The sequence below is a fragment of the Gorilla gorilla genome, chromosome 9 (assembly GCF_029281585.2).
Source record: "Gorilla gorilla gorilla isolate KB3781 chromosome 9, NHGRI_mGorGor1-v2.1_pri, whole genome shotgun sequence".
Taxonomy (NCBI): domain Eukaryota; kingdom Metazoa; phylum Chordata; class Mammalia; order Primates; family Hominidae; genus Gorilla; species Gorilla gorilla.
The window spans coordinates 84,958,192-84,971,269 of NC_073233.2; the positions used below are offsets into that span (position 1 = coordinate 84,958,192).

Here is a 13,078-nt window from a genome sequence, read left to right on the forward strand (position 1 = left end):
GAGAGCGATGGCCCGACCGAGCCGGTAGAGGCGGTGGGTGCCGCTAGGGGCCCCAAGTCCCCGTTAAACATAGGGGCTGGAACCAGACCGCTCCTCTCAGCGGCCGCCCACGGCACCAGTGCGCATGGGCGCACCCGGCCACCCGGCCGCCCACCCCGCCCCACGGGAGACCACGCCTCCGGCTCGCAACGGGCAAATGGGCGGAGGCCGCGGGCGGGGCGGGGCGGAGCCGGGCCCAGCTGGCCGAACCCGGGGAATGCGAGCGCCAGCCCCCGCCCCAGGCCAGTCCCAGCTGGATCTTTGGCCAGACCCCGAGGCTGCTGCGCGGGGCGGCTGCAGCCTCCGCTCCAGCGCCCGCGCCGTGCCCTGCATCCCGGGAGCCCGGCTGGACCCGCGGCGGCTCCGCCGGTAGGAGGCGGGCGGAGGGAGGCGTGTGCTTCTGTGTGTGTGTGTTTCGGGGGGGTGTGTGCGGGTGCAGCGCGGGCCAGTGATTGCTCCGGGACCACGAATCAGTAGAGGGGGCTGCACCTCCCGCGGGCCCGGGGGGAAAGGAAGTGAGCGCTGGCTGGGGGGCGGGGTCCTGGAGCATCCGCCTGGGCCCCCTCGGCTCGCCCCCACCCCCACCCCCGGCGAGGAGTCTTTTTTTCACCTCCCTCTGGGTGTCTCCGAGTCGTTTTCCTAGTGCGGACGCGCTGGAAGCGCCTAACACCCGGGGCTAGACTGTCACTTCCTCTCATCTTCCTTACAGTTCCCCCTCTTCTCTTCCCTCCTTAACCCCCCTTTCATCCCTGCAATCCACCAACCCCTTCTGGGTGCTCCCCCACCCAGGCTTGGGGAAGGGGCAGGGCCGAGGCTCCTGCTGCCCCAGCCTATCCGCTTCTTGGCACTCCTCCCCAGGTTGAAAGGGGGCTTTTCTCCTTGACTGCAGGGCGGGCGCACGTGTGTGTGTGTGTGTGTGTGTGTGTGTGTGTGTTGCGGGAGTGTGAGAGAGTGGTCTGGGAGGGAATGGATCTTTGGTTTCTCAGACCTCAGAGTTCCCACCTCTGTTCCTTTGCGTTGGGGGTCTCGGAAGACTGGCCTAGGGGACCAGAGGCGAAATAGGACCAAAGATCATTAACAGGTGCGATGTTCTCTCTCCCAGTCATTTCATGTGGTGGGATTCACCCCCAAGTTCCATACAGATGAGAAGAGTGGGGTACAGAGAAGCGAAGTCAGCTGCCCTCTCAGGATTGCTGAGCCAGAATTTGAACCCGGGTCCGCCTGGCTCTCATCCCAGAATCTTCTCCCTACACCTGTGGTTTAGAGAGAAAAGTACTGAGGGTGACTATCCCAGGACTCAGGGGAAAGAGAGATCTGGGCAGACTTCTTGGAAGAGAGGGGCTTACGGGTGAGGCTCAGCCAACTCAATGAGTCTGAGGCCTGCTGGGGGAACCACTGTGTTTCGCAAGGATTGCACCTCCCAGGGTCCTCAGGCTGGTCCTTGCTCCTGTCCCCAGGGTCTGGGGGTGGGGTGGTCCGGCTGCCTTTGCCTCCTGGGCAGGGTATGGTGGGCCCCGCTGCTGCTGCAGGCCAGGTCAGGCTAGTTGCCAGCACACAGAGGTGCTCAGGCGGGGTCTTTGCCCTGAGGAGCCTCTCTTCTGACAAGACAGGCAGTGGGTCCACAGATAAGGCCCTGTCCAGAGTTGTACCCAGTGCTGGGAGTGGGAGCACAAGACAGGGATTGATGGGTGCCCGGGAGCTGGGGATGAGTTCACTTGCAGATTCGCTGGGGCTGGGTCTCGAAATCCACCAAGCAGAAAAGAAAAGGCAGGGCATTGCAGCCCCAAGGAACAGCATGAGTAAAGTCCTGGCAGTGTGGGTGGATTGAGGATTAGATAGGTCAGATGTGTGTCCAAGAAGGGCCACCTTTGGCTGCAGTAGTGGGTGGGCTTCCACTGAGGGCTGTAAGGAGGAGGCCAAAGCAGGGAGAGGGCCCTCCCTTCTGCTCTCCTCTGCTCCCCACCCAGGGCTAGGCTTGGCAGGGGAGGAGGGGCCCTGATAAAGGTTCCCAGAGCAGGGGTGCTGGGGGCAGGAGGTGCCCAGGGGCTAAGGGGCTACACAGGGTCCCAGTGCTGGGGGAAGGTAGGTGGGGCTGCCTCTGTGAGATGGGGACCACCATTGGGGGTGGAGCAGGTTGGGAGTAAGTTGACAAGTTGACTGTTGGACTGGGTGGTTGTGAGATGCCTGTGGGTTTTTGTGGGTGACATCTGGGACACTGCTCCCAGGCCAGCACTGTCTCTGTCTGCTTCTGCGCCTGCTTTCCTGGCAGGCTCTCAGATCAGCCCTGGAGTCCTGGTCCCCAAACAGGAGGCCTCCTGTGCCCTCAGTGGGCACCCTCTCCTACCTGCAGGGCCTAAATCATGTGTCTGTTCTTTCTCTTGGCTGAGACCATCTCTGTACCTTCCTACTTGCCTATGACCTTGAGGCGGAGAACTTCCCTTTTCTGTCTCAGTTTTCTCATGTGCGGAATGGGGATAAATGCTGCCTATTCACAGGGACTCGGGGGATGATGAAGATGAACTTAGATCACGTCACTGAACGCATCTTTCTAAGTACATGGTGTCTGGTAGCCATTGTTACTAATAGCAGCTGGCAATCAGCATCACTTAGTTCCCTCCCTGGGGATGAGGGGCTGACTTTGGGAGAAGAAGGGTGGAAGGAAACAGTCCTCTCCTATTGAAACGGAAGCCTCTCTTGGCTTTAGTGGGTGAAGGGGACTTACGGGAGTGATCTGTATCTGCCTGACCAAGTCCCCTGGCTTCCCCCAAAAGCTTCTAGCCCTTGAGGAGAGGCAAGGGCTGAGCAGCCAGGAGCACCCTAGAGTATAGCATGTAAAGGTTGAACAGAAAGCCCAGCAGTGGGCCCTGGGCTCCCCCAGCTGCAAAGAGCAGGGTCTGCAACACCCCCCACCCCTCCCCAGCAGCCTCCTGGGCAGCTGGCAGCAGTCTCTCTGCAGCTGGGCTTTTCACCCGTTCTGTCTCTGTCCCCATCTATTCAAGTGTTTTGAGTGCCTTCAGAGCCCCTCCCAGGCACCTCTCGAATGCCCTCAGAGAACTCTTCTGCCTCTCCATCCCTGGTCCCCGCTCAAAACTTTCCTGGGCTCACCATGGTCCTGAGGCTTGGCCTTCCTGCTGCCCACCTCTGAGCCCTCCTCCAGGCTGGTGGAGACACCCTGGGATTGCCTTGCTTCAGTGCAGGCAGAGCTGCTCACTTGCCTGTGGCCTCAGGCTTTGCCTTTCCCTGCTCACCCAAGGCAAAGGGGCCAGGTCCCTTTGCGGTTGGAATCTGGATGTCTTAGGAAGCCAGCCTCAGGCTTGGATGGGGAAGCTGTGGATGATGTGTGCTTACCTGCAAGGGCCTGGGTTACTGCTCCCCATTCTGGTTGTTTGCACGTGTGCTTCCAGGGACCCAAGCTTTCCCAGGGATAGGGGTCTGGGTGGGCAACAGCTGAGGCTGCGGTGGCCTGCGGGTGTGTGCTGTGGTTTTCTCCCACAGTGGGCATGCAAGAGGAGGGGCTGGTGACCAGAGCACATCAAAGCCCATCCACTGGTCCCCAGCTGCCCTTCACTGTCAGGATGTGCCCCCGGGGATGGTGGGCAGAAGGCTGGGAGCCCATTGGCTTGACCCACCTGCCCTGCCCAGCCAGCCCCTGCTCAGCCAGTGCCCCCTGCTGCTGTGTAACTTCTGCCAGTTGGAGTGAGGTGGGACCCAAGTGATTTGTTACTCATAGCAGGAACTAAGAAACTGATGTGGGGTGACTGTTGTACAGCGGAGCAACTCAAGGTGTAAGAACTTCATTTCCCTCATGGGCTTCTCTGGGCAGGAGAGGCGGGTGGGACCCCATGACACCCTGGCTCCCATTAGCTATTCTTCAGGAACGGCATCGTTCAAGAGCATATTCCTTTCCTATCACTGTTGCGACAAATTGCCACACTTGGTGGCTGAAAACAACACAGATTTATGCTCTTACAGTTTCGGAGATGAGAAGTCCCCCATGAGTCTAATGGGGCTAAAATCCAGGCTGGCTTCTTCTGTGGGATCTAGGGGAGAGTCCATTCCCTGTCTCTTCCAGCCTCCGGTGGCTGCTGGCATTCCTTGTGGCAACATTGCCCCAGTCTCTGCTTCTGTCTCATTGCTCTTTCCTCCTCTGCAGGCAGATCCCCTCCGCCTCCCTCTTATAGGGACACTCGTGATTACATTCAGGGCCCACCCAGATAAGCCAAGATCGTCTCCCCATCTCAAAATCCTTAATCGCATCTTCAGAGTCCCTTGTGCCATACAAGGTGTCATTCACAGGTTCTAGGGATTCGGTTGGGAGTATCTTTGGGGCCGTCATTCAGCCCACCCCAGGAGCTGACTGCAGCGTGACTGCAGGCACCATTCCCAGCTCCTGCCCCCACCCCAGTGCCCACCGAGGCTGGCTTCCCCAGTCACAGTCCTGTTTCCCCCAGGAGGTCACTCACAATGTCTGTCTCCCCTCCAGCCTGGGAGCCTTGGAGGCTGGGCGCTGCTGTAGTCCTGGCCCCGGTGTCCAGCCTGAGCCCCTGGTAGCCAGAGTTCAGGGATGTTTGGAAGAAGGGCATCCCTGGCACGGCCGCATGGGTGGTCCCCGATGTCTGGACCCTGCCTGCATTTGACAGTGTGCTGGGCCTTTCAGGGTGGAGTGCAGCTCATTTCAGACATTCACACAATAAGCCCAGTGCTTTGCAGGGTCATTTGATGCTCACCATCACCCTACGAGGGGGTGGGGCTGGGGAGTCCCGCTTTACAGGTGAGAATACCAAGGCCTATTACGGCCAAGTCCTGTCTGGTATGTGGGGTCAGGTGAACAGGCTGGGCCAGTAGAGCAGAAAACACCTTTATTTTACAGATGAGAATTCTGAAGCACAAAGAGGTTAACTGCTTTGCACCTCGCTGGCCTCAGTCTCCCCATCTGAGGACGGGTATGTGGACAGGATGTTGCCGAGCCTGACATCTTGGGGCTCTGGTTCACCCTCTGCCTGGGTATGGGGAGCAGGCGCTGGCATTCTGGGTTGCCATGGCCAGGAAGAGGAAGTGGCTTAGAGCAGTGCAGTGGGCCTGGAAGTGCTGCTTGCCCAGAGACATGGTCTGCCATTGCAGGAGGGGGTAAGCCCTCTGGTGCCTCAGGAAGAACCCTAGCCAAATCCCAGAGCCCCGGCCTGCCTGCTGCGGACCTGCCCCTGTGTGAGTCTCCTTTCCATCCTCATGGCCAAGGCCACGCCATACTGGGCCCCGCTTCTCTCAGCGGCCTGCCTATAGCCTGGCCTCCCTGCCTGCATCCTGGGCCTCCTTTCCCATTGACCTTCTCATACATCATCACACCCCATCTCATGCCTGAGTTCTTAGCCTGGCTTTCAGGGCCGGCCACAACCTGGCTGTGGCAATATTTCTCTACTTCCTCTTCCCTCTCCTCTGCACCCTGTCCTCCAGACTTGCCTGAATGATTTCTTCCTCCAGAATAATCTTTCCTCCCCCAAACCTTCCACCTCCTCCATCTCTTGAAATCACAATCTACCCTTTGAGATCCCGTTTTGTTGCTACTTCCTCCATGCAGCCGTCCCTGCCTGGTGTGAACGAATCACTTCCTTTGAGAGCAGATCTTGCTGCCTTGTACCGAGGCCTCTGCCTCTCGCCTTCACCAGGCTGACCTCTAGGGCAGATTCCCATCTGACTCCTCACTGCCCCTTGGTCAGGCACAGGGAAGGTGTGCAAGTGAAGTTGAAATGGGGGACACACCTGAGCAGGACACCCAGGGCTGGAGAGTGGGTCACTGCCCGAGGGAGGGGTGGTGGGCCAGGCTGAGCAGGACTTTGATATGGGAAAGGTTCGTGCCTCTGCCCTGAATGTCCTCTTTCCCCTCAGAGCCTCTGTCTCCCATTTGTGTAATGAGAACAGCACAACTCATTTCTGAGGTTGTGCAGGAGCTTGCGCTGAGGAATGGCGCACTTCAGTTTCCCAAAGTGAGAGATGGGCACTGTCTCACCAGTCTTTAAACCTTGAGTCTTGGAGACAGTCTAGGGACTCGAGTCTAGGACTGCCTGTACAGGAAGTGGAGAAAAGGGCTGTCCTGGTGATAAACCCGCCAGATTGAAAAATAGTGCGTAGTGTTCCCCTCCCTGCCACTCAATCACGAGAGCCTGTGGCCAGAGAGGGCAGGAGCTTTCCTGGGCTCACACAGCACAGTGAGGCAGAGGTGGCTTCAGTGACCTGATCAAGTCCCATTTTGTTAAGTTGTCTCTCCTGTGGGGAGTGAGCGAGCACACAGCCCCCACCCCACCCTGGGTGAGAGAGAATGTCCTGCACAGGGATGCCCAGCTGTATCTACCTGCTGTCAGCACTTTCTCTGCAGGACCTGGTGCTGGCCTGGGAGCCCCGAGGTAGGGTGGCCACCGCACTGGGTTGCCTGGGACTGTGGGTTTCCTGGATGTGGTTCTTTCAGTGTTAAAACTGTGGTGAGCTGCTCGCCCAAGGCTTGGCCTGGGGCTGCCCCCTGCCCGACAGTCTCCACCTCCACGAGTGTGGCCAGGTCCTTGACTTCTTCCTGTCCTGCCCAAGGCCTGCAGGAACCCCTGACCTGGAACACCCTTTCAGAAGCTCCTCTCCCTTGGCCGCTTGCTTACAGATGCTGCTTACAACAGCGGCTCCTGCTGTCCCTACACTCCCTCCTGCTCACAGCACCCTGGGCGGGACCCAATTGCCAGATGAAGAACAGCTGCAGGGTCAGGCCTCTGACTCAGTCAGAGTCACACAGAGCCAGGCCTGCAGGTCAGCACAGCCCTCACACGCACCACCAGGGGACATCACGGCTGCAGGACCACCATTCCCCCAGGACCAGCCAGAGACCCTGTTCCCCATACACACATGGCCCTGCCCGCAAGGCCCTCTGTGTCTCCTAGCAGGGGAGCGGCCTGGTGGGATTTATGTTAGAAAGATCACTCAGCAGCCTGGTGGAGAATGGATTGGACACAGAAACGATAAGGGAAGGGGAGGGGAGGGGAGGAAATAGACAGGATTTCCCAGCCCTGGTGCCAGCTCGCCTGGTGGTGGCTGGAGTGACTCACTGGGCCTGGTTGCCTTGGCTCTGGCGCCAGAACCCAGGAGCCCAGAGCTCTGGGTGGCCTAGGGGCTGGGAGCCTGAGGTGGCTCTGAGCCTGGCTCTCCCTCCACCGCACATTCTCCCTCCCCACCCTGCCATCCATTCCTCAGCACACGGTGCGTCAGAGAGACGGGGGCCTGGGAGGTCACAGTACACCCACGAAAGGACAAAGAGACATGCTTTAAGCATCATTATTAGATGGTGACTTAGGGAGCAGATGGAGGATGGGGTATGGGATAGAAGGGGATAGATACATTAACAAAATCAAAAACACAAATAACCAGGCAGCCACCAAATGGAGTTTCTGCCCTTTCTAGTCCCCTCTGGCTTCTGGCCTTCCCTGCAATGGCTCAAGCCAGGGCTCTTCCAGTCCTGGGTCACTGCATCAGCATCTGACCTTTAGTCTTGCCCCTGGCTCCCCTGTGCCCCAGTAAATGCCGATGCCCCTCTGCCTGGCATCCCCAGCCCTGCAGAGCTGGTCCTGCCAGCTTCCCCCCAGGCTCCGCCCACCCAATGCCCTCCCACCTTTTCCCTCTCCCTGTGCCACATCGTACCCTGCTGTGCCCTTGCTGCTTCTGGCCTATTCTTCTGGCCCTGCTCGGGCTCCATCTCGGAAGGCCACCACCATTCACCCCCGGCCCCCTCCTCATCAGCCAGCTCAGCGCCAGCCCAAATCGGGCACCAGCAAAGATGTGCAAGTTGGAGTTGACTGTGTCCCCTGAATGATGAAGCCCCAGCTGTTCAGCCCTCCCCTGTTCATATGGCAAAAGGTGGTGGTGGGGGGTGTCTTCCCTTAAGAGGGGAGAAGAGGTTGAGGAAGGGAGGTAGGGGAAAGGGGGCTTTGATTGGCAGGGAATGGGTGAGGGTGTCACTGGCTCCTTCGGCCGGCACTGGGTGATACGCACTCTGCCAGGCCTGTGCTTTGCGCTGGGCACCACTGTGGGGTACGGGGCAGTGGAGCACAGGAGAAGGACCCTCAGCAGGCATTCCTGCATTCTCCCTTCACCCCCACCAGTGGCTGGCCACCAGGAAGAGCTGAGGCTCTCTCCCACTCGGCCCTGGAACCCAGCCCCTCCGCATCCACACGTGAGACTGCCAGTCCAAGTCCTGTGGCCGTTCTTCTGGTCTTTCTGGTTTAGTCTTGTCCTTTTCTAGTCCGTTTCCCATGTGGCAGCCAGATGGGGCTCCCCAAGACAGCCGTGACCAAGTCCCTCCGCTGCTCAGCACCCTTCTACACTCCCCATCACCTTAGGATGAAGCCAGACTCTGCACACGGCATCCGGGGGCCTCTGGCGGGATCCTCTGCAGCCTCATCCATGATCCCTGCCCCACACCCCTCCCCTTCCCTTTTTTTCTGAGCGCCATGCCACCCTCCTCAGGGCTGAAAACATCCTCCTAGGGATAGTCTCTGGCTGGAATCTCCGCTTCTCAGGTGCAGAGGAAACCTTGCAGGTGTGTGCTTGGTTGGGGTGTTGGGGTGCCACACACCTGTAGGACCTTCTTGTGGACTGCTCCAAGTGTTGAGACACTCTTGAGTGTCAAGTCCACAAGCGTCCTGAGAGCTAGAGGAGGAGGCTGGGACCAGAGAAGTGGAGGCTTGCAGAAGGTCACACAGCCTGCGTGTGACAAAGGCTAGTGCTCGGACCCAGCCTGGGACACTTTCCCATTCCACCTCCCTTCCCTTTAGGTCAGCCCACCTAGGTATGTGGTGTGCAGCTGGACAGGGCTACAGCTGTGAAGGGCCCGGATCTGCTGGGACCTGGGTCACCACATTCAACCAGCCCTTCCTCCCAGGGCCACTGTGCTGGCTTTTTTTGTTTACCTTTTTATTGAAGCATATGTAACTGATCTACAGACAGGTGCATAGGTCTTAAGTGTAGAGCTCAGTGGATTTGCACAGGGACCACACCCATGGAACCACCACCCAGGTCAAGAAGTAGTTTTACCGGAACCCCACAAGCTCTCTCACACCCCTTCCAGTCACTACCCCCAAGATAGCCAAGTCCTGCTTTCTGTTCATTGTAGATGAGTTATGCAGGCTTTGCTTGTCTTAAAAAAATGGATTTTTTAAATAGATAAAAATTGTATATGTTTATCATGTACAGTGTAATATTTTGAAATGTGTATACATTGTGGAATGGCTAAATCGAGTTAATTATCACACGCATTACCTCACATACTTTTTTGTCCTGAGAACACTCAAAATCTACTCTCGGCCGGGTGCAGTAGCTCATGCCTGGAATCCCAGCACTTTGGGAGGCCAAGGCAGGCAGATCACTGGAGGTCAGGAGCTTGAGACCAGCCTGGCCAACATGGTGAAACCCCATCTCTACTAAAAATACAAAAATTATCTGAGACTAGTGGCGGGCACCTGTAATCCCAGGGAGGCTGAGGCAGGAGAATCGCTTGAATCCGTTAGACGGAGGTTGCTGTGAGCCGAGATCACGCTACTGCACTCCAGCCTGGGCAACAGAGTGAGACTCCAAAAAAAGAAAAGTCTACTTCTAGCAATCTTCAAGAGTATAATCTATTGTTATTAACTATTGTCACCATGTTGCAATCAATCTCTTGAACTTACAGATCTCTTGAACTTATTCCTCTTGTCTAACTGAAATTTTGTGTCCTTTGACTGACATCTCTGCAACCTCCCTCCCCACCCTCACCCCTCAGTTCCTGTTAACCACCATTTTACCTTCTGCTTCTATGAGTTCAACTTTTAAAAAATTCCACATATGAGTAAGATCATGTGTTATTTGTCGTTCTGTGTCTGGCTTATTTCACTTAGTATATTGTCTTCCTCGTTTATCCATGTTGTCACAAGTGATGAGATTTCCTTCTTTTCATGGCTGAATTGTATTACATTGTATGTATATACCACATTTTCTTTACCCATTCATCCATTGATGGACTCTTAAGTTAATTCCATATCTTGGCTACTGTGAATAGTGCTGCAGTGAACATGGGAGTGCAGATATGTTTTCAACATACTGACTTCATTTCCTTTGGATTTATACCCAGTAGTGGGATTGCTGGATCAGATGGTAGTTTTATTTTTAATTTTTTGAGAAACCTCTATACTGTTTTCCATAATGGCTGTACTAATTTACATTCCCACCAACAGTGTACAAGGGTTTCCTTTTCTCCATATCCTCGCCCACACTTATCTTTTGTCTTTTTTTTATAAAAGACGTATCTTTTGTAAAAAGATTTAAGTCAGGCACAGTGGCTCATGCCTGTAATCCCAGCACTTTGGGAGGCCAAGGCAGGCGGATCACCTGAGGTCAGGTGTTTGAGACCAGCCTGGCCAACATGGCGAAACCCCGTCTCTACTAAAAATATGAAAATTAGCCAGGCATGGTGGCACATGCCTGTAGTCCCAGCTACTTGGGGTGCTGAGGCAGGAGAATGGCTTGAACCTGGGAAAGGGAGGTTGCAGTGAGCCGAGATCACGCCATTGCACTCGAGCCTGGGTGACAGAGCGAGACTCTGTATCAAAAAAAAAAAAAAAAAAAAAAGATTTAAAAAAGGTCTTTTTTTATAAAAGACATATCTTTTGTCTTTTTTTAATAAGATATCACACTTTTGTCTTTTTTATAAAAGCCAAAAGGTGGGAGGTGGTATCTCATTGTGGTTTTGATTTTCATTTCCCTAATGATTAGTGATGTTGAGCTTTTTAATTTTTTTTTTGTTTTTTGAGATGGAGTTTCGCTCTTGTCTCCCAGGCTGGAGTGCGGTGGCGCGATCTCGGCTCACTGCAACCTCCACCTCCTGGGTTCAAGCGATTCTCCTGCCTCAGCCTCCTGAGTAGCTGGGTGCCTGCCTGGCTAATTTTTTGTATTTTTAGTAGAGATGGGGTTTCGCCATGTTGAGCAGGCTGGTCTTGAACTCCTGACCTTAGGTGATCCACCTGCCTCGGCCTCCCAAAGTGCTGGGATTACATGCATAAGCCACTGCGCCCAGCCAATGTTGAGCATTTTTTTCATATGCCTATTGACCATTTGTATGTCTTCTTTAGAGAAATGTCTATTCAGATCATTTGCCCATTTTAAAATCAGATCATTAGGGTTTTTTTGCTATTGAGTTGCTTGAATTTCTTATATATTCTGGATATTGACTCTTGTCAGATGGCTAGTTTGCAAACATTTTTCCCGTTCTGCAAGTTGTCTCTTCGTTCTGTCGATTGTTTTCTTTGTTGTGCAGAAACTTTTTTAGCTTTATGTAATCCCTTTTGTCTATTTTTGCTTTTGTTGTCTGTGCTTTTGGGGTCATGTCTAAAATATCATTGCCCAGACCAATGTCATAACAGCTTTTCCCATGTTTTCTTCTAGTAGTTTCATAATTTCAGGTCTTATATTTAAGTCTTTAGTCCGTTTGAGTCAACGTTTGCATACGATGAGAGATAGGGAAACTTTTATTCTTCTGCGTGTGGATATCTGGTTTTCCCAACACCAATTATTGGAGAGACTGTCCTTTCCCCTTTGTGTGTCCTTGGTACTTTTGTCAAAAATTAATTGACAAATTAAATGTGTGGATTCATTTCTGGGCTTTCTATTCTGTTCCATTGGTCTTTGTGTCTGTTTTTGTGCCAGTACCATGTGGTTTTGGTTACTATAGCTTTGTAGTATATTTTGAAGTCAGGTAGTGTGATCCCTCCAGCTTTGTTCTTTTTGTTTAAGATTGCTTTGGCTATTCAGGGTCTTTTGTGATTCTGTATGAATTTTAAGGATTGTTTTTTATTTCTGCGAAAAATGTCATTGGAATTTTGATAGGGGATTGGATTGAATCTGTAGATTGTTTTGGGTAGAATGGACATTTTAACAATACTAATTCTTATCTACATATACAGAATCTTCCCATTTATTTGTGTCTTCAATTTCTTTCATCAGTGTTTCATAGTTCTCAGTGTACAAGTCTTTTACCTTCTTGGTAATATTTATTCCTAAGCATTTCCTTTTTCCATGGTAACTATTGTAAATGGGATTGTTTTCTTGACTCTTTTGAATAATGTGTTGTTAGTATATAAAAATGCTACCGATTTCTGTGTATTCCTTCTATACCTATTTTGTTCAGAATTTTTATCATGAAAGGATGCTGAATCTTGTCAAATGAGTTTTTTTAAATCAGTGAGGTGATCATATGTTTTTTGCCCTTTATTCTGTTAGTATCGTGTATCACATTTATTGATTTGCATATGTTGAACCATCCTTGCATCCTTCATATAAATCTTACTTGATCATGGTGAATGAATGATCCTTTTAATGTGCTTTTGAATTATTTGCCTTATTATTATTATTATTATTATTATTATTATTCCCTAGAGATTGGGTCTTGCTATCTTCCTGAGGCTCTTGAGTAGCTGGGACTACAGGCATGCACCATCACACCCACCTTGTTTGCTAGTATTTTGTTGAAGGTTTTGCATCTGTGTTCATAAGGCATATTGGCCTGTAATTTTCTTTTCTTGTAGTGTCTTTATCTAGCTTTGGTAATGGGGTAATGCTGGCTCTGCTTTTCTATTTTATTTAAATAGAATCATGTAATATTGCTTCTTTTGCTTAATATGCTTGTAAGATCCATCCATAGGGTTGTGTGCAACAACAATTTGTTCATTTTCGTTATTGTTTACTATTCTATTATATGAATATACAAGAACTTATTGATCCATTCTTTTGTTGATGAACATTTAGCTTGTTTCTCATTTTCAGCTCTAACAAATACTACTGCAATAGACATTCTTGTACATGGTTTTTGGTGAATATGTGCATGCATTTCTATTGGACATATTCTTAGAATTACTAGATTACTAGATTATATGAACACATGATTATATTATTTCTTCAGGTTTTCTAGATATAGTCAAATGGTTTTGCAAAGTGATTATACCAATTTGTCCTCCTACCACTAATGCATAAGAGCTCTACT

General features: G+C 52.4%; 1 protein-coding gene across 1 annotated transcript in view; it reads left to right on the top strand.

Moving 5' to 3' along the window:
• Window positions 1–217: 217 nt before the first annotated feature.
• The window catches only part of CAPN5 (calpain 5), a 57,602-nt gene continuing 44,741 nt past the window's right edge, over window positions 218–13,078 (top strand). The window contains exon 1 of the mRNA XM_031016135.3: window positions 218–408. The gene's annotated coding sequence lies outside the window, so the exon portion shown is untranslated. The remainder of the gene's footprint in view (window positions 409–13,078) is intronic.